Source organism: Trichomycterus rosablanca, chromosome 26, assembly GCF_030014385.1.
Source record: "Trichomycterus rosablanca isolate fTriRos1 chromosome 26, fTriRos1.hap1, whole genome shotgun sequence".
Classification (NCBI taxonomy): Eukaryota; Metazoa; Chordata; class Actinopteri; order Siluriformes; family Trichomycteridae; genus Trichomycterus; species Trichomycterus rosablanca.
The window spans coordinates 9,706,159-9,727,510 of record NC_086013.1 but is presented as its reverse complement, the minus strand read 5'-3'; the positions used below and the strand labels follow the sequence as shown (position 1 = coordinate 9,727,510).

The 21,352-nt window shown below is 39.6% G+C and overlaps 1 protein-coding gene across 1 annotated transcript in view; it reads right to left on the bottom strand.

Annotated features, from left to right (window-relative positions):
- The window catches only part of exosc2 (exosome component 2), a 113,044-nt gene that overhangs the window by 56,466 nt on the left and 35,226 nt on the right, over positions 1 to 21,352 (bottom strand). The window lies entirely within an intron of this gene.

Sequence of the window (21,352 nt, the reverse complement as noted above, 5' to 3'; positions counted from 1 at the left end):
AGGACCCCCACAGGACCCCCACAGAGCAGGTATTATTTAGGTGGTGGATCATTCTCAGCACTGCAGTGACACTGACATGGTGCTGGTGTGTTAGTGTGTGTTGTGCTGGTATGAGTGGAGCATGTCCACTCTATTAGACGCTCCTACCTAGTTGGTCCACCTTGTAGATGTAAAGTCAGAGACGATCGCTCATCTATTGCTGCTGTCCGAGTTGGTCATCTTCCAGACCTTCATCAGTGACTGGATATTTTAGGTTGGTGGACTATTCTCAGTCCAGCAGTGACAGTGAAGTGTTTAAAAACTCCAGCAGCATTTCTGTGTCTTATCCACTCATACCAGCACAACACACACTTCTGTGGGGGTCCTGACCATTGAAGAACAGGGTGAAAGCAGGTTAAAAAAGTATGTAGAGAAACAGATGGACTACAGTTATGCTTCTATATGGTAAGTGGAGCTGATAAAATGGACAGTGAGTGTAGAAACAAGGAGGTGGTCATAATGTTAGGCCTGAACGTAGTTTAGACATTGGTAAGGGTCAAACACTTTTTGATGGGTGTCTTGGCTTTGAAAACTCGCTGATAGAGTTTTTAAACACCGCACTGTCACTGCTGGACTGAGAATAGTCCACCAACCTAAAATATCCAGACAACAGTGCCCCGTGGGCAGCGTCCTGTGACCACTGCTGAAGGTCTAGAAAATGACCAACTCAAACAGCAGCAATAGATGAGCGATCGTCTCTGACTTCACATCTACAAGGTGGACCAAGTAGGTGAGTGGACACGGTATTTAAAAACTCCAGCAGCGCTGCTGTGTCTGATCCACTAATACCAGCACAACACACACTAACACACCACCACCATGTCAGTGTCACTGCAGTGCTGAGAATCATCCACCACCTAAATAATACCTGCTCTGTGGTGGTCCTGACCATTGAAGAAGGTATGTAGAGAAGCAGATGGACTACAGTCAGTAATTGTAGAACTACAAAGTGCTTCTATATGGTAAGTAGAGCTGATAAAATGGACAGTGAGTGTATATTATGGCTACTTAGGTTATTGTTAACCACAGTAGATATATTTAAACAAGCCAACTTACTGACAGTGTAAAGCTTTTTAATCTTTTAAGCAGTATGGTCAAAAGTATGTGGACACCTAAGCTTTTTGGACATCCTATTCCAAGACCAATGGTATTTATATGGAGTTTGCCACTTTGTCATTGGCACAACGTATTAGAATACAGCATGAGAAGAAAAGAAGATCCTTCTGCATGTGCCACATCTTGCTCACCTTATTCACTGTCACTTTAGAAGCGTTTATGTTCATTGCTCTTGTAAGTGTCATCCCCCTGCTTTAAAAACTCACGCTCGTCCTTTACAGTTAATCCTCTATAATTTTTTAATGAAGCAACAAGTGCGCCATGAAGGGTACAGCCCAACGTCCCACGCTCCGCCAGCGCCGCGTCTTCCTACACTTGTGCGAACATGGCAGATCGGGACAGGAGAACTAAATGCTGCCGGATAATAGAAGCCAGCGTGTGATCGCGCCATTACTGATGCTATCGTGTGGATTTCGTTCATTAAAGACGACGTTATAAAGATCAGTCGGATGACCTAATCCGCCGTTTAATCGCATGCATGTTGGTCGTTAGACGTCCTGGATTTGTTCGTGGTGCTAGCCTAGCGGTGGATTCCAATATTTATCCTCGAAGCATGACGTTCTGTCAGCTCTTGAATCATCGTGCGTCGTGGCTGGCGAGAACAAAGCGGGCCCGAGCGAGGGACCAATAGAATCGTGAGGGATGAACCCAGAGGAGTGATAAAATCGAAGAAAACCATCGCTGGAAATCTGCACTCGGTTACTGCGGCTTGCGTTATTGAGAGTCTGGGGATAGGGTTAGGAGCGGCATGATGGGAGACGAAGAACAGGCATCTGCGGCAGACGGCTCTCTCTTCTGACGGGACCCAAACTCTTGCCTATAATGTAATGGATGGGAACTCCTGCCCCGGCCACTTCAAAGACACTAATGGATCACTGATAACGGTGTTATACAGCATTTGTGTGTGGGGGGGGGTTCTCTTTGTGGTAAATGCTTAAGTTAAAGCGTGTGTCATTGGCATTGTGCCATCCTGAGTCTACATACCTTGTCAAAATACATACCAACAGAATGATGTATTTATGTGCTGTTGAAATGTATCATATGCTCAGATGTTCCAAGGCCGGTCAGGGACTGTTGTAGAGGTGCACTCTAGGGCTGCAACTATCGATTATTTTTGTAATCGAGTATTCTATCGATTATTCCAGCGATTAATCGAGTAATCGGATAAGAAATACTTTTGCTTTAACAAAGAGCAAAAACAAATACATATTAGATTAAATAAGACATGTTTCTTAAACCAAACTGTACATTTGTATTCCTTGCATACAGGACAGTTTAACATTTTTTAAATGCAAAATTAAATAAATCAAAAATAAATCAATTTACTTTTAAAATGTAAACAGGCAACCTGAAACATCAGGTCATCAAGTCATAAATAATAATAAACAAAATACATGAACATAAGCCTGTAATTTGTGCAACTTTCAAAACTCAAAGTTTCAGCTACAGCTCACGCAGAACATAAAGCTTTAATATTTTGTTGGGAGGTTTTGTGGTGTTTGTAGGGGGATAAAAATCTGTCAGGATTGTGTCTCTAGATGAGGTAGATCTGGTGTGTGTGTGTGTGTGTGTGTGTGTGTGTGTGTGTGTGTGTGTGTGTGTGTGTGTGTTTGCCTAAATCTTCATAAAAGCCTGTGGTGGTTGAAACGAAGTAAAGTCAGTAAACATGAGTAAAGTAAACACGACGCTCTGATGGTGTGGATGTTATACTGAGTTTTAGTTTTATCAGCTTAAAATGATCTCAAACTTTCTGTGGTTTTCTCTGTCCAGTCTCCTCCTGTTCGCTATTTTCTCTCTATATTTTGCAGTCCGCGCTATCAAATCTCGGCTGCGTCCTAAACTGATACGTTCAGTTCGCAGGAGCGGCGAACGTGTCCAAATACGTAGTGTTCATTAAACTGTCCGCAAAAAGAACCCGGATCAAGTCCTGTTAAGTTCTGTTTATGTTTAAGATATTTGGGACGCAGCCCTCAGATTCTTCACGTCACCTGCACACGGCGTTAAACACGCTGCGCAAAAGTGAAAGTCGTCCGTGTAAAACACCGTGAGCTGTATATGGTTGTGCGGATTAAACGATTCCTCGATGCAAAAAATTTCAATCGATGATTTTTAGTAATAGATTTACTCGAGTTACTCGAGGAATCGTTTCAGCCCTAGTGCACTCAAAAAAAAAAACCTAAAAAAAAAAGAAGCATTCTATGATCAAATTTCTGCAAAGATCACACCACGAGTAGGGCTGCACGATATTGGAAAAAACTGAATCTATATATTGCGATATTAAAAAAATTATTAATAATATTAATAATGCATGTATCTTACTCTAAATAAGGGGCTCATATGTGAAAAAGGGTGGTGCCTACAAGGGACACAAGAGATGATGACAAGCTACATCTTTGTACTCGGTTGAAACTGAGCATTAAACTAAGAAAGCTTCAATATCACATGAGGGAATTAACAGGATTGACAAAATGGGTCATTTAATATTTTATTTCACAATCAAAACCTCTTCAAGTAGTAAACATTATTTCTAAAAAAACTATACAAACAAAAGAGCAGCTATACACCTGTTCGAAATCCGAGATGCCTTAGTTACTAAGCTCACTACTGAGGCATCTTAATATTTCAATGTTATTTTGACTCAAGAACGAGTGAGAATCTGAAGCGTCCTTAGTGATGAAGGCAATCCCAGAATTCATTGCGGCATCTCTTCTCTCACGGAAAATTAAACATGGCTGACGGTGCGGACAAAGTTATTTTCAAACGTAAATAAATTATAAATTTATTAAATAATTTAATTATTGTTTTTTATTTGTAACAGTTTTCTGTACACGAATCGAGATGTTATATTGACATGTTAGCGCTGTCCCACCTCATTCCATTGGTTTTGATGGCAAGATGCTAAATGCTAAACGCGAGACCCGATGGAATCGCTAAGTAGCACGTTCGAATAACCTGCCTTATAAAAGTTAATGACTTATTAGAATCCTCTCTACTGAGGCAGCTGCCTGTGCAGGTAGTAAGACAGCGAGGCGGCTCACTAGGTTTTCGAACACACTGGAACACACGTATTTGATTTAATTTGCATTAAGTGACTTTTGCGCATGCACACATCGCGATGACGATGCTGAACTGATATATCGTGCAGCCCTAACCACGAGCACAAAATACAGTGCTTAAATGAAATGCACAGAACACCTTTTTTTTTTAACTGGAACAGACACCAAAACAACAATACACCCTGGCATGTAACACATGGTGGAGAGCATTGTAGTTTGAGGGCTGCTTTGCTGCCTCGGGTGAAGTGAAGAACACTGATTATCTCTTCATCACGGCACCTGTTAGTAGGTGGGATAGATTATATTAGGCAGCAAGTGAACATTTTATCCTCAGTTGATGTTAGAAGCAGGAAAAATGGGCAAATGTAAGGATGTGATTGAGTTTGACAAGGGTCAAATTGTGATGGCTAGACGACTGGGTCGGAGCATCTCCAAAACTGCAGCTCTTGTGGGGTGTTCCCGGTCTGCAGTGGTCAGTATCTATCAAGCCCGGTCCAAAGAAGGAACAGTGGTAAACCGACGACAGGGTCATGGGCGGTTGCTTCAAGGCTCATTGATGCACGTGGGGAGCGAAGGCTGGTCAGTGTGGTCCGATCCAACAGACGAGCTACTGTAGATCAAACTGCTGAAGAAGTTAATACTGGTTCTGATAGAAAGGTGTCAGAATACACAGTGCATCACAGTTGCGGGGCTGTTTTGTAAGCTAAAGGGGGACCAATACAATATTAGAAAGGTGGTCATAATGTTATGCCTAATCGGTGTATATTCAAATTCCATCATTTATCAATAAGGAGTGGAATAAAGAAATTAGACAAAAGGAAACAAAGGAATTAAATTGGTTGCAACACCAAATTAGACAAGGTTGGGACAATATGGACAATGAAAATACATTACATTGACTTTTATGCATTTCAGGCCTGCAACACATTCCAAAAGAGTTGGGACGGAGGTAATTAAGGCTTGTAATTACAGACATAATTTATGAATTATGATGTGATTTCAAACAGGTACCTTTGTCAAGCGCTACAATACAGAGTTACATTCACTCATACCACCTAAAACTTTACTGTGCAAAAAAGAAGCCTTATGTTAACCACGTACAGAAGGAGCGTCAAGTTCTCCGGACTCTGAGGCATCTGGGATGGACCATCACACAGTGGATTCGTGTATTGTGGTCAGACGAATCAGCATTTCATATCTACAGGTACTGGACTGGATTCTCTCCATGGGAGAGATTAACCCCTTTCTTATTCACCCACGCCATCTGCTGATCAGGGTCTATGCACAGCGTTGGAAGACCCCACCCACATAGTCCTGTCAGCCCGCCCTAGCAGACACGGTGGCCAATTAGAGTCTGCTGCAGGCACCTGGGCGCCAAGCTGAATACAATTTGAGCAACTGAGGGTTAATTGAGGGCCTTGTTCAGGGGCCCAACAGTGGCAACTTGGCAGCGGTGGGGCTTGAACCAGCAACCTTCTGATTACTAATCCAGTACTCTAACCAATGAGCAACCACTGCTTCTATTTTTTTTAATTCATGTGTGTTGTTTCAAATGTAACAGGTATAATACATTAATTTCATAAAAGGAACTATATGGTTGCAGCAACAGTTTAGGGAAGGCTCTTCTTTTTTCGAGCATGACTGTGCATCTATGCACTAAGCAAGCTCTATAAAGACATAAAGAAAGAAACTCCAGTAGACCTCAGCTCCACTAAACAGCTTCGGAATGAATTGGAACATCAATTGAGACTTTCTTGACCAACATCAGTGCCCAGATACAGACTTCTCAGAAGACTGGCTATTGTTACAGCTGAAAAGACCACATAAAGGTCACTCTGTTTTAATGCGCTGTCCAACAAGCTCATGGTCAGGTGTCCCAATATTTTCACATATCAGTTTTACTGACTAAAGTAATACACACTAAAAGTATATTTAATGTCTATGCAGATGCTTCAATAATTCCTCTGCTTACCAAACACGGTATTCATTAGAACAAAGAATGCCGTCAGCTGAAGAGGTTGCCCAGAGTCTCTGGTGTATTTTTATGCAGGGTAAAAGGGCTTAAGTCGTGCCAGCTTCAGACACGTTAATGCATTTGAGATGTACTTGAATAAAATATAGGATTTCATCTGAGACGGAGCTGAGTGTGAGGTTCACAGAAATGGAACCCTTTCACCCATGTACATGTCAAACAGGGCCTATGAAACGTCGACATGCGTGCTGGTTAACTTTTAATGGAAATCACGTCTTGGTGCTTGGTGTTCGGGATCCCGTGGACAGATTTTTGCAGTTGAATTAGTGTGCTTGAGATCACTGAGCGTGCCAGAGCTCGAAAACAAAAAAGGCCAAATGGATGAGTAATGTTACACAAAATATATAAATATAATAAAAATATCTAAATAAAATGTAAAAAATATCCTCTAGCAAATATACAGTAGATTCAGACAGTATGCACTCTTTAATAGATATAAATGATATATAAATATAACTTTATATAAATTACACTGAAATCACTGAAATATCCAATATCTGTCTATCCGTGTATCCATTTTATCTGACTATCCAACTAGTCTGTCTGTTGATGTCTGTCCGCCCATCCAACCACCCATCCAACCACCCATCTACCCACCCATCCATCCATCCATCCATCCACCCACATATCTCTATCTGTCCGTCCGTCCGTCCACCCATCCATATCTATCTAACCATCCATCCATCCATCCATCCATATCTAACCATCCATCCATATCTATCTAACCATCCATATCTATCTAACCATCCATCCATGCATCCATCCATCCATATCTAACCATCCATCCATCCATATCTATCTAACCATCCATCCATCCATATCTATCAAACCATCCATCCATCCATATGTATCTAACCATCCATCCATCCATATCTAACCATCCATCCATATCTATCTAACCATCCATCCATATCTAACCATCCATCCATCCATATCTATCTAACCATCCATCCATATCTATCAAACCATCCATCCATCCATATGTATCTAACCATCCATCCATATCTATCTAACCATCCATCCATCCATATCTATCTAACCATCCATCCATCCATATCTATCTAACCATCCATCCATCCATATCTATCTAACCATCCATCCATATCTATCTAACCATCCATCCATCCATATCTATCTAACCATCCATCCATCCATATCTAACCATCCATCATCCATCCATATCTATCTAACCATCCATCCATCCATATCTATCTAACCATCCATCCATCCATCCTTCCTTTCCTATCTAACCATCCATCCATCCATCCATATCTATCTAACCATCCATCCATCCATCCTTTCCTATCTAACCATCCATATCTATGTAATCATCCATCCATCCATCCTTCCTTTCCTATCTAACCATCCATCCATCCATCCATATCTATCTAACCATCCATCCATCCATCCATCCATCCTTTCCTATCTAACCATCCATATCTATCTAACCATCCATCCATCCATCCATCCAGCCATCCATCCATCCATCCATCCATCCAGCCATCCATCCATCCATATCTATCTAACCATCCATTCATCCATCCATCCATCCTTTCCTATCTAACCATCCATCCATATCTATCTAACCATTCATCCATCCATCCATCCATCCTTTCCTATCTAACCATCCATCCATAGCTATCTAACCATCCATAGCTATCTAACCAGCCATCCATCCATCCTTTCCTATCTAACCATCCATCCATATCTATCTAACCATCCATCCATATCTATCTAACCATCCATATCTATCTATCCATCCATCCATTCTGTCATCTGCAATGAAATAAAGGTCAAAGTTCTATACTGTCCCAACTCTTTCCGATTTGAGGTTGTAAACATGGGTTTGGATGACTTTATTTCTTAATGAGTTTAAATTACGTTTTATATCACTCAGTAAGAAACAATTTGATTATTATATGTTGTAATATGGTTTCTATTTATTAGCTGTGACTGTGTGGTGAGCGTAATGCAGCTTAATGAACAGATGTTGTTGGTTTATGGTTAAACCGCCCTCTGATCATGATACAGCTCAGACCATTCATAATCTTGAATACACTGGGGACATCAGTTCCACCATCACATTTTTGTCTTTGTATAATGACTTACTTTTGGCTATTTTGTGTTATATTGCACTTCTGTGCAACTGAAGCCCACAAACAGTTGGCGTTTGTCTCCAAGCTCCTGACGCAGAGAGTGAAACAGCACCCAGGATGTTCAAAGAAATCCAAGCTCTCTTATAGTTAGTGCCATATCATGACATTATGGACCTTGGGACTACTACATCTTCCAAGGACCCTTTGAGTCATTCCCATATGTGCCTACACTCCACTATGGCTAATATTTTTGCTTATTTTTTTTCCCAGAGGCCATTTGGCCTTTGGGCAGGTGTCCTAAGCCACAGTAAGCCCAAGCATTAGCAAGAGAGTGTATCTGTGCTTAACCTTTCAAGGTCCAAAGCCCAGATCAAGACTTTGGGTGGCATGGAGAACATAGTGGACTAGTAATTGAAAGATCGCTGGTTCAAGCCCCACCACTGCCAGGTCGCCACTGTTGGGCCCTTGATCAAGGCCCTTAACCCTCAGTTGCTTAGAGAGTATATACTGTCACAGAACTGTAAGTAACTTTGGATAAAAGTGTACGCTAAATGCTGAAAATGTATTCCAAAAAAAGTTGGGACGGGGCAATTTAGGGCTAGTAATGAGGTGAAAAAACTAAAAAATGATGTGATTCCAAACAGGTGATTGTAATCATGGTTTGGTTTGAGTCTTTGATGAGCAAAGATGATCAGAGGATCCAGTTTGTCAACAAATGTGTGAGAAAATGATTGAAATGTTTAAAAACAATGAACCTCAAAGAAAGATTGGAAGGGATTTACATATTTCTCCTCTACAGTGCATAATATTATTAAACCATTCAAGGAATCGGGAGGAATTTCAGAGCGTAAAGGCCAAAGGCACAAGCTTAAGCTGAACGCCCATGATCATCGATCCCTCAGACAGCTCTGCATCAAGAACCGCCACTCAACAATAGCTGATATAACCACATGGGTGAGGGATTACTTTGGCAAACCTTTGTCAAGCACTACAATACAGAGTTACATGCACAAATACCACTTAAAACTTTACTGTGCAAAAAAGAACGCTAATATTAACCATGTCTAGAAGCGGCGTCGACTTCTCTGGGCTTGGAGACATCTAGGATGGACCATCACACAGTGAAAACGTGTATTGTGGTCAGATGAATCAGCATTCCAGGTCTTTTTTGGAAAAAATGGACGACGTGTGCTCTGGACCAAAGACAAAAAGGACCATCCAGACTGTTATCAGGAACAAGTCCAAAAGCCAGCGTCTGTCATGGTATGGGGGTGTGTCAGTGCCCTTGGCAAAGGTCATTTACTCTTCTGTGATGCAGCATTAACGCAGAAAAGTACATCTTTTCCAGGGACGTTCATGCATGGCTGTGGAAGAAGAGGGGACGGGTACTGGACTGGCCTGCCTGCAGTCCTGATCTGTCCCCAATAGAGAATGTGTGGAGAATTTTGAAAAGAAAATGAGACAACGACGACCCCGTACTGTCGTACATCTTAAGACGTGTCTGCAGGAAGAATGGGACAAAATAAACCTAAAACGTCTTATAAGTGTGGTGAAAACGAATGGCAACATTACAAAGTGGTAAATCCTTTACTGCCCCAACTTTTTTTGGAATGTGTTGCAGGTCTGAAATGCAGGAATGGATGTTTATTAATAAATGAAATGGAGTTAAACAGACAAAACATGAAATATCTCGGGTTCATCCTGTCTGCAATCAAATAAAAGTCAAAGCAAATGTAAGAAAGTGTTTTTATTTTATTTGCATTTTCATAATTCTCCATTCACAGCAGTTTTCTTCCTTAAATTTGTGGATAATGAGCACCATAAAACATTTCTAAAACACTGTACAAGGACGACAGAAGTAGAGTTAGCTGGCTGCTTTGCTTTCTTACAGTTTTTGTCTTGACATATAGTTTGCTGATGACAGGCAACAATCCAGAAACACCTTTGGTAGAAGTGAACTATTTCTAAAAGCCAAAATTTGACATCATTTTGACAGCCGTCTTTAAGAGAACGTCCAGACTCCGCTGCTTTCTCAGACTAGCCTGATTAAAGCTGTAGTAAATAACTTTAAGCTACTTTAACCTCAAAGTCTCTGGAGCCCTATAGTTACCAGCTGAATGTTCAATCCTGTTTTATTCAACGTTATATCTGGAAAATTACAGGTTTAACCTCAAATTTGCATAAACAATTGTAATCAGTGTAATCAACCATAAAATTAAAACCACCTCCTTATTTCTACACTCACTGTCCATTTTATCAGCTCAACTTACCATATAGAAGCACTTTATAGTTCTACAATTACTGACTGTAGTCCATCTGTTTCTCTGCATGCTTTGTTAGATCAGGTATTATTTGGGTGGTGGATCATTCTCAGCACTGCAGTGACACTGACATGGTGGTGGTGTGTTAGTGTGTGTTGTGCTGGTATGAGTGGATAAAACACAGCAGCGCTGCTGGAGTTTTTAAACACCTCACTGTCACTGCTTGACTAAGAATAGTCCACCAACAAAAAACATCCAGCCAACAGCGCCCCGTGGGCGGCGTCCTGTGACCACTGATGAAGATCTACAAGATGACCGACTCAAACAGCAGCAATAGATGAGCGATCGTCTCTGACTTTACATCTACAAGGTGGACCAACTAGGTAGGAGTGTCTAATAGAGTGGACAAGTGAGTGGACACGGTATTTAAGAACTCCAGCAGCGCTGCTGTGTCTGATCCGCTCATACCAGCACAACACACACTAACACACCACCACCGTGTCATTGTCACTACAGTGCTGAGAATAATACCTGCTCTGTGGTGGTCCTGTGGGGGTCCTGACCATTGAAGAACAGCATGAAAGGGGGCTAACAAAGCATGTAGAGAAATAGATGGACTACAGTCAGTAATTGTAGAACTACAAAGTGCTTCTATATGGTAAGTGGAGCTGATAAAATGCACAGTGAGTGTAGAAACAAGGAGGTGGTTTTAATGCTAATGAAGCAAACAAGAACCTGCTATTACCCGCTGTGCCACCATGACAACTTTATGGAAACCCATTGGGGGTTGAAGGCATTTTGACACACATCCCTCTGCGTCCACAGAATTGGTTGGGCCAATTAATTATTAAATGCTTGTTTTACAGTCCGTGGTGCAGTTTTTTACGTCCATGAATAAGGTAAGGCCTTAATAATAGAGAATAAATCTCCAAAAATATGGAATTCTTGCATCATATTTCTTGTAGAATTTGTACTTTCCTTTTGGAAGTGTCATCTAATAAAGCAATAAGCCACGAGAGACCGTGCGTTACTGCGATTTTATCACGGGGAAGGTCATTTTGGCACGAGTCTCGGGTGGCTTATTGCTTTCATAAAACGGCGGTCAACATAAAATATAATAAAATACAACAATGTTCAATAAATAAATGTTTTTATTTACAAAAACACTTACAAAAAGCATTCTTCCGCGAAATCACGTAGTCCATTAACAGTGTTGCTAGGCAACATGAGGGCGAACATAACATTCACTTTTTCTTTTCAGTGGCGTATTAATATGGAATGATGTGCGGTGGTCATAGGTGTGCGTTTATCAGGGATTTTACAACGGCTTCGAACGCGGCTCAGCCAATCAGATTTTAGGACCGGAACTATCCGTTTTACAATTGTATAAACACCCCACCTGTTTTTAGATCTGGCCACCAGTAGGGGGACTCATTTAATCCTTCCTCTTTTAATCCGCCAACATTGTATAGAGAAGGTAAACCCTGATGAGTCTGATGGGGGCTCCAGGGACGGATTCTTGCTCGAATTTCTGCACGCGGATTTGTATTCATTGCACCCCTGCTGCTACTGATATCATTACGCAAGCACTCCGGCCAGGCGGATGGGAGGTCATTGAGCTAACAGGCTTAATGAGAAGAGACAGTGGCTCCATGTTGGCCGAGCATCCGCCGGAATTCAATCGGAGCCGCGCTTTCCCAGTCGGCGCGTCGGATCAAAGATCATTACCTGCTTATCAAAATACACGAGCTTGAGGGGGGCCCCCCCTTTTGGGTTGCTTTGACGGCAGGGTTGGTGGCGACGGCTACCGGATTAGAGCCGACTATTGTTTCTGAAGGGATAGACTAGCTTTAAGAACGATCCTATACATGGACTTAAATTTTTACTATAAGGCCAAAAGTATGTGCATGCCTGGTGATTGTAATCATCGATTGGTACAAAAGCAGCATCCAGGAAAGGCTGAGTCTTTGATGAGCAAAAATGATCAGAGGATGATGTGAGAAAATGATTGAAATGTTCAAAAACAATGAACCTCAAATAAAGATTGGAAGGGATTTGCATATTTCTCCCTCTACAGTGCATAATATCATTAAACCATTCAAGGAATCGGGAGGAATTTCAGTGCGTAAAGGCCAAGGGTGCCAGTTTAAGCTGAACGCCCATGATCTTCTATCCTTCAGACGGCACTGCATCAAGAACCGCCACTCAACAATAGCTGATATAAACACATGGGTGAGGGATTACTTTGGCAGACCTTTATCAAGCACCACAATACAGAGTTACATGCACAAATACCACTTAAAACTTTACTGAGCAAAAAAGAAGCCTTATGTTAACCATGTCCAGAAGCGGCGTCGACTTCTCTGGGCTCTGAGGCATCTAGGATGGACCATCACACAGTGGGAATGTGTATTGTGGTCAGATGAATCAGCAGACAATGTTATCAGCAACAAGTCCAAAAGCCAAGGCCTGTCATGGTATGGGGGTGTGTCAGTGCCCTTGACACAAGTCATTTACACTTCTGTGATGGCAGCATTAATGCAGAAAAGTACATGCATCCATGCATTTTTCAAAAAGACAATGCAAAACCACATGCTGAACACATTACAAAGGCATGGCTGCGGAAGTAGAGGGTACGGGTACTGGACTGGCCTGCCTGCAGTCCTGACCCGTCCCCATTAGACTCAGGTAACTGAGATTGGAAAACTCCCTACCAATTCTGTGGATGCAGAAAGGGGCGTGTCAAAACATAAATGAGAATTTTCGTCCTTGAGACCATCGCTGAAGGTTAACATTCAACCATTAAGGTAGGCTGTGCTGTGTATTGTAGCTTTCATTTATTCTATCATTCTATTTATGAGCGTAATATAACGACATATTTTCACCTGCACGAGGCGAGTTCATATGCAGATCAGCTTTGTGTATGGAGAGCCACACCCTGATCAACGCGATCAGCCAGCAGAGGACATAATTGCATCAGTTATGAGGATCCCTGTCCGGCTCCCACCCTGTCGGATAGCAGAGCTGAGATTCGAAACGACGAGTTCGAAATGTCAGCTCTGGTGTGCTGGCGTGTTTAACCGCTGTGCCACCTGAGCGCCTGCAAGGTTGGCACTTTTCCCGTGAATTTAGTAGGGCACTATAGACCTATAGTGACTGCTAAAATAATTAGATAAATGAACTGAGTTTTCCCTCTGCTTTATCCTAGTCAGAGTCCCGCTGGGTGGGTGGGGAATTTCCAGAATCTCCGGGCGCAATGCATTAACACACCCCAGATAGGACACCAATGCATCGTGGAGACTCGGCCATCCCACCCTAAGACAAAGCAGCTGATGTTCAAACCCTTGATCCCAGCGGTAGTGGGTTAGCATAATTTACCCCGGAGTCAGAACATCAGAATTTCTAAAACATGTAGATAATGGAAATTACACACTGATATCTTAATGAGTTAGGCTTAGCCAATAAGATTATGGATGACAGGTCAAACTGTGGTCAGTCTTTAAATGTGGTACGCTGCCTTATGATGAAATGATACTAGCTGCCAAAGAATCAAAAAGTGCTCCAGGAAATTTGATCCATTCGGAGTACTCTCGCTGAACCTTCCCTCAAGTGCTGTTTTTGGATCAGTGTCTTGATTCATTTCCCAAGCCAATTATAAAACGACTCCCGATCTGCCATAACATTAAAACCACCTCCTTGTTTCTACACTCACTGCCCATTTTATCAGCTCCACTTACCATATAGGAGCACTTTGTAGTTCTACAATTACTGACTGTAGTCCATCTGTTTCTCTGCATACTTTGTTAGCCCTCTTTCATGCTGTTCTTCAATGGTCAGAACCCACAGGACCACTACAGAGCAGGTATTATTTAGGTGGTGGATCATTCTCAGCACTGCAGTGACACTGACATGGTGGTGGTGTGTTAGTGTGTGTTGTGCTGGTATGAGTGGATCAGACACAGCAGCGCTGCTGGAGTTTTTAAACACCGTGTCCACTCACTGTCCACTCTATTAGACACTCCTACCTAGTTGGTCCACCTTGTAGATGTAAAGTCAGAGACGATCGCTCATCTATTGCTGCTGTTTGAGTTGGTCATCTTCTAGACCTTCATCAGTGGTCACAGAACGCTGCCCACGAGGCACTGTTGGCTGGATATATACTGTATATATACAGTGTATCATAAAAGTGAGTACACCCCTCACATTTCTGCAGATATTTAAGTATATCTTTTCATGGGACAACACTGACAAAATGACACTTTGACACAATGAAAAGTAGTCTGTGTGCAGCTTATATAACAGTGTAAATTTATTCTTCCCTCAAAATAACTCAATATACAGCCATTAATGTCTAAACCACTGGCAACAAAAGTGAGTACACCCCTTAGTGAAAGTTCCTGAAGTGTCAATATTTTGTGTGGCCACCATTATTTCCCAGAACTGCCTTAACTCTCCTGGGCATGGAGTTTTAAGTAGCATTAGACTGACCAATCCCAATATACAGAGAATTACAGTAGTCGATTCTTGCAGAAATGAATGCATGAATAACTTTTTCCAGGTCAGAATAGCAGAGAAAAGGCCTAATCTTCGCAATATTTCTGAGCTGGAAGAAGCTATTCCTTATTATAAAATAAATAAAAACATCTTACATACCTATTTAATCATCATTTCATCATAGGGCAAAATGTATGTAAAATAAACTGAACCATGAGTTTGTTGGACAACTCATTCAAAAACCATGGGTGGTAATTTGGACTTGTGCCCCCCCCCCTTCCTGCAGCTATAATGACCTCCATATAATTAGGAGGAGTGCCACATATTTTTTATAGTGTATTGGTTTTAATTTCTGGCTTTGAGTTTCCTATAAATCTTAACCAGAAGGATAAACAGCAACCGCAAATCAGTTATTTGGAAAGATAAAACTAGATCAATTTATTTAACCCACTTTTAATATTAATATTAATAATAATAATAATAGTAGTAGTAGTAGCATAAAAACACTACTACTATTACTAATAATAATAACATAAGATAAAATAACAATAATAATAATAAGAAAATAATATTAATAATAATAACAAAAAGAAAAAGAAGACTTACAACTACTATTAATAATAATAATATTATTATTATAAAATAACATAATATAAAATAACAAATAATAATAATAAATATAATAATATTATATATATATGATAATAATAATACTAATGCTAATAATAATAATAATAGTAATAATACTAATAATAATAATACCACTACTACTACTAATAATAATACCACTACTAATAATAATTATAAATATGATAACAATAATAATAGTAATAATACTAATAATACCTCTACTACTACTAATAATAATAATAAAAAATATGAAGGAAAACAATAACAATACTAATGTTAATAAAAAAAAAAAAATAATAATAATAATAATAGTAATAATAGTAATAACACTAAATACAACTACTACTACTAATAATAATAATAAAAAATATGATAATAATAATACTAATAAAAATAATAATTATAATAAATATAACAATAAAAATAATAATACTAATAATAAAAAATGATGGTAATAATAACAGTAACAACTAGGGATGCATCAATACCATTTTTTCCCAACCGAGTACGAGTACAAGTACATGTATTTTTGTACTCGCCGATACCTATTTAGAATGATGCAACCTGGAGCATTATGGAATAGTGTAGTTTTTAGTGTAAATTAGTGCAGTGGAACAGTTGCTTGGGTTGCCATCACTAATTGTAAAAAAAAAACAAAAAAACACCGCACAGACATCATTGAGAAAGCTTCTGACAAGCTAACGTAAACGTTCATTAATAAACGCACGTAATTAACGTTGTGCACATCATACATGCGATGCGATTCTGCTGATTGGAATATTTACTTTAAAAAGATAATACAGTCCGATCCCATCTGAGCCGATTCTATCAGCACGTACATTCGTGGTTCACCTCGGTAAATCGTAAACGACTCTGAGTCGGCTCCCGCTCTGTGGTAATAACCAGTATAATTAAGCTTGAGCTTTATAATGTAAGCGAGTCACACAAAATGTTCTGTAGTAGTTGGTGTTTATTTACAACCGCATCATTTATTATAACAGTAAACACGGAGAGATGACTGAGAAAAGAAGCTTAAAATGAGTCGACTCCTGAATCACTTGTATCGACACTGTGAACAGAGTATTGAACACAAACACGTCCTATAACAGCGGTCGCTGCTTTTGTAACCGGTTATCTTCGCTGTTAGCTCTATTTTGAAGGTTTTTTTTTTTTTTTGTCAAACGGAACTAAATAACATTAAACGTGCTTGTGAGCGTGGTCAGTGAGAATAATTCAATCTGTCTCCCGTGGGTGAAAAATGAATTGCTTTAGTTTTAGAAGTAAAAAAATCTCGCAATGTCAAAAACATCTATTATAATTTCATCATATGGTGAAATGTTATGTAAAAAAAAAACTGAACCATGAGTTTTGTTGGACATCCCATTCAAAAACCATGGGTGGTAATTTGGACTTGTGTTCCCCCCTTTGCAGCTATAATGACCTCCATTCTTCAGAAGGCCTTCCAAAAGTTTGGGGGGAAGGATGGGGGGGGGGGGGGTGATAGATCTTCAACAAGAAGGTCTGGCTCACAATCAACATTTCAATTCATTTCGAACGTGTTTAATAGGGCTGCGGTCAGTGCTCCATGCAAGCCACTAGAGCTCCTCCATGCCCGACTCATTATACCTGCTCTTTATGGACCTTGTTTTGTGCACAGGGGCACAGTCAAGCCGGAGCAGTGAATAATTGCCACAAATTTGTATTAAAGTGTATCATTTATTGTATATGCTTATATACACCTGTTAGGGTGTCACATGTTGTTGGTATGGTGTACTGGTTTCAATTTCTGGCTAGGGTTAAAATTGTGGACAACACACAGACACAAATTTCTACCACATGCTAGAAAAATGTAATCACATGCACCTAATAATTGTGTATAGGTTGGTTACTACGGTATGATGCACATTAAAGATTAAACTAGAAACGAATTTTTTGGTTTTCTATCTGTGCTGCTGCCTTAATAGCTTCTCCACTTAGCTCCATTTCTCTGTGTGCCCACATTTCATATAATGAGGTGTACTAATCACCCTGTCTGTGGTGCAGCTGCCTCCCTACAACCCACCATATGACCTGCAGTGCCTGTGTATCTTGAAGCAGGTTTGATCCTTGACCTAAACCCCCTTTCTCTCTGTGACCTAACCAGTGACTTCTATTCTAGTGGAATAACCTCCTGAGCTTTTTCACTGCCAAGAGAAATATGGCATCCAGTCAGCCTTACTCGCTCAATTAACAGATCAGAAAGGGTAACATACAGAGGAAGGATGGAGGAGGATAGTTCTCTTCATTAGCTACCTGACAGTTCTTTTGATGAGCTCTAGGGAAATGAATGTGTATTAGTGATAGGTCAGAGTGATGAAGCCATCCAATTAGTGAGCTTTTTTTTTTGTTTAGATTGGTTTGGTCAAAGTTTTGACAGTTAAGTGCAGTCATGTAGACAAACAGTGCTGTGATCATTTTCTTATCCAGCAAAAGTATTCAGGGAAAAAAAGCAAATAAATAACGGACATTTTGCTCTAGTTTCCAAGATAATGTACTGTTTTATCATACTGCAATGTTCGACCATACACCTTAAAAAAGTGCTGGACTGATTAGAATTGTTTTTCCTAGAACTTACGCCACTTACACACTAGCTGATGTCACTTTATTTTCTAAACTACTCATTTTTTTTGGTATTTAGTATTATTATTATTATTATTATTAATAAATAATTACTATTATATATAAATATTAGTATTATTAATATATTGCATATAATATTATATATAGAATACATAATAATATTGTAAATTATTATTAATAATAATAATAAGTAATAAATAAGAACTATTATACATAATTATTATTAATATATTGAATATAATATTATGTATAGACATATAATAAGATAATATATTATTAAGATTATTATTATTAATATTATGTACATTATTATTAATAATAATAATAATAAATAATAATTATTAAATAATTACTATTATATATAAATATTAGTATTATTAATATATTGTATATAATTTATAGAATGTATAATATTATATATTATTAAAATTATTTTTATTATTAATATTATGTACAGTATTATTATTAATAATAAATAAGTAATAAATAATTACTATTGTAAATAATTATTAGTATTTTTAAAATATTGTATAGAATATTATACACAGAATATATATTATATATTATTTAAGTTATTATTATTATTAATATTATGTATATTATTATTATTCATACATAATAAATAATTACTATTATAAATAATTATTAGTATTATTAATATATTGTATATAATATTATATATAGAATATATACTAATAATACATCTTATTAAAATTATTATTATTATTATGTTTATTAGTATTATTAATAATTACACTATTATAATTAATTATACTATTAATAATGATAATATTATATTATATTATATTTATACGTACATATATCTCTTTGCACACACACACACACATATCCCTTCCTTATTGTGTTTTCTATTTTCTGTATGGTGGTACATTATGGGTTTGTGATGTGTAGTTACATGTTGCTGCCAAACGAGCCCTATTTATATGGGTGCAGAGCAGGTTACAAAGTGTACCAATTGACATATTGTTAACATTATAAATACATGTTAGAATCATAAACGCTATGCATCACCCATACACATATAGCTTGTAAGAAGAGGTAAACCAAAAAGACAGTACTGCATCGCTTCTCTAACAACCTTTTACGGTGCAAAAACTGTAAATGTATTATTCCAGATCCCCCAGTTGAACAACATCCATCATCGACCGGTGATCCAAGCCAACGATATAGAGAAGCAGGTCTGGCAAAATTTGTGCAAGCTAAGCGGTAACACAACACCCAGCAAAAGGATAAAGCCTGGATTTCAAACAGATCCTACCTCTGTTTCTTTTTGTATTTTAGACCTTGCAAAAGTGCTGGTAATAATATGTGGACATTTCCCCCCTTTTTAACCCAATTCTCTACTAACCCCTGCTGCATGACATCCCATTAAAGCTGCAAGCTAGCACACAATTTGTCGGACATGTGTAAAGCCGCCAGCCCCATATATTCACTGACCGGTAGCAGATTAGCAGACCATTCGTATTGGCGCTGTAGCTAGAGGTAAGAAGAAGTTGATATTGCAGATGTAAAGAAGTGGTGTGTAGGCTGATACAGGACCCAAGGTGCAGAGGAACTTCACTAAACAAGAAAGGGAAAAGCCACCCCTTAGGTGGTGCAGCGGTAAAAACACACACTAGCGCACCAGAGCTGGGATTTCGATTTCTGTCCGGCTGGGCCCTGGGCTGAGTGGCCACATGAACGACGATTGGCCTGTTGTTCATATAGGGGTGGAGTATTAGGCCGGATAGGGACTCCTCATAACTGATGCACTGCGACCTCTGCTGGCTGACTGATGGCGCCTGCACAGAGGCGGGGAAAGAGTGTGGTGATCAGGGTGTGTCTCTCCGTACACAAGGCTGATTCGCATATACGCACTCGCCTAGTGTGGGTGACGAAATGCATACGTCTGCTGCTCACATGTCTGAGGGAGCGTGGGTTAGCTTTGTTCTCTTCAAATCAGAGCGGGGTTCGGCATTAGTGGAGAGGAAGCGTGACGCAATTGGGCAATTGGATACGCTAAAAAGTCGGGAGAAAAAATGCATAAACAAAATACATATTTAAAAAAGCAAACCTGCGACCGCGATCAGCCAACCAGCTCGGTCCACCAATCGGCCAACACACAAGCCGAGATCCCCCAATGTCTACGTTGAAGAGATCAAAAAGGGAAAATTCGTTAGCAGCGAGGACTCGACTCGTGAGTCAGATACAGAGTCGAGTCACTAGAGGATTCGCTTTTACCAAAGTAATAGCTTTCAAATACAAAAGCAGAAGCGCTCCTTCTCTTAACTTTTACGTGAAAGATCACTCCTCTAATTGAAGCAAGAAGCAAGGAGTAAGCGTACATGCACCGTCCAACTACCTTACCGACTGAATTTGACTCAGCACAGAGTAACGCTCAGAGTTTGCTTAATAGGAAACTCGCAGGCGCTGAGAGGTGCTAATCACAGCAAAGGCAAGGAAATAATTTCCAAACCAGCCTTTCCTTCCTCAGCTATGACCAACTGTGTATGTAGAGTCACCACTAAGACTCTTACGATTACTCTGAGCCTCCACCACCTGTGAGTTTCTGTTCTTTTGATATAAATGCATAAAAATAAATAATTTAAATACTGATATGCAGGTAAGGTCAGTAGTTTTCATTAACCTCTTTATCCTGGTCGACCCACTTCCACAGAACATTAATATCCTAGACAGGACACTAATCTATCACAGGGTTTCAGCTGATGCCTACTCTGTACCCCCTCATGGAATAGACAACCGTGTCTGTGTAAATGCCTGGCTGGCCGATAGCACTGTTAAGATTTGAAGCTTGATCTCTATGGTGGTGGGCTACCGTAATAGGCTACCGTGCCACCCAAGCCAAGCACCATGGCTAATTATTGGTAATGGCTACTTATTGAGTTCAGGTACACCAACTGCCTTTAGAGCCCTGATCTTAAGCCCATTAAACACAATAGGGCCAATGGTACTTGAGTATTGTCCAGAACATTGCTGGTTTATATCCCA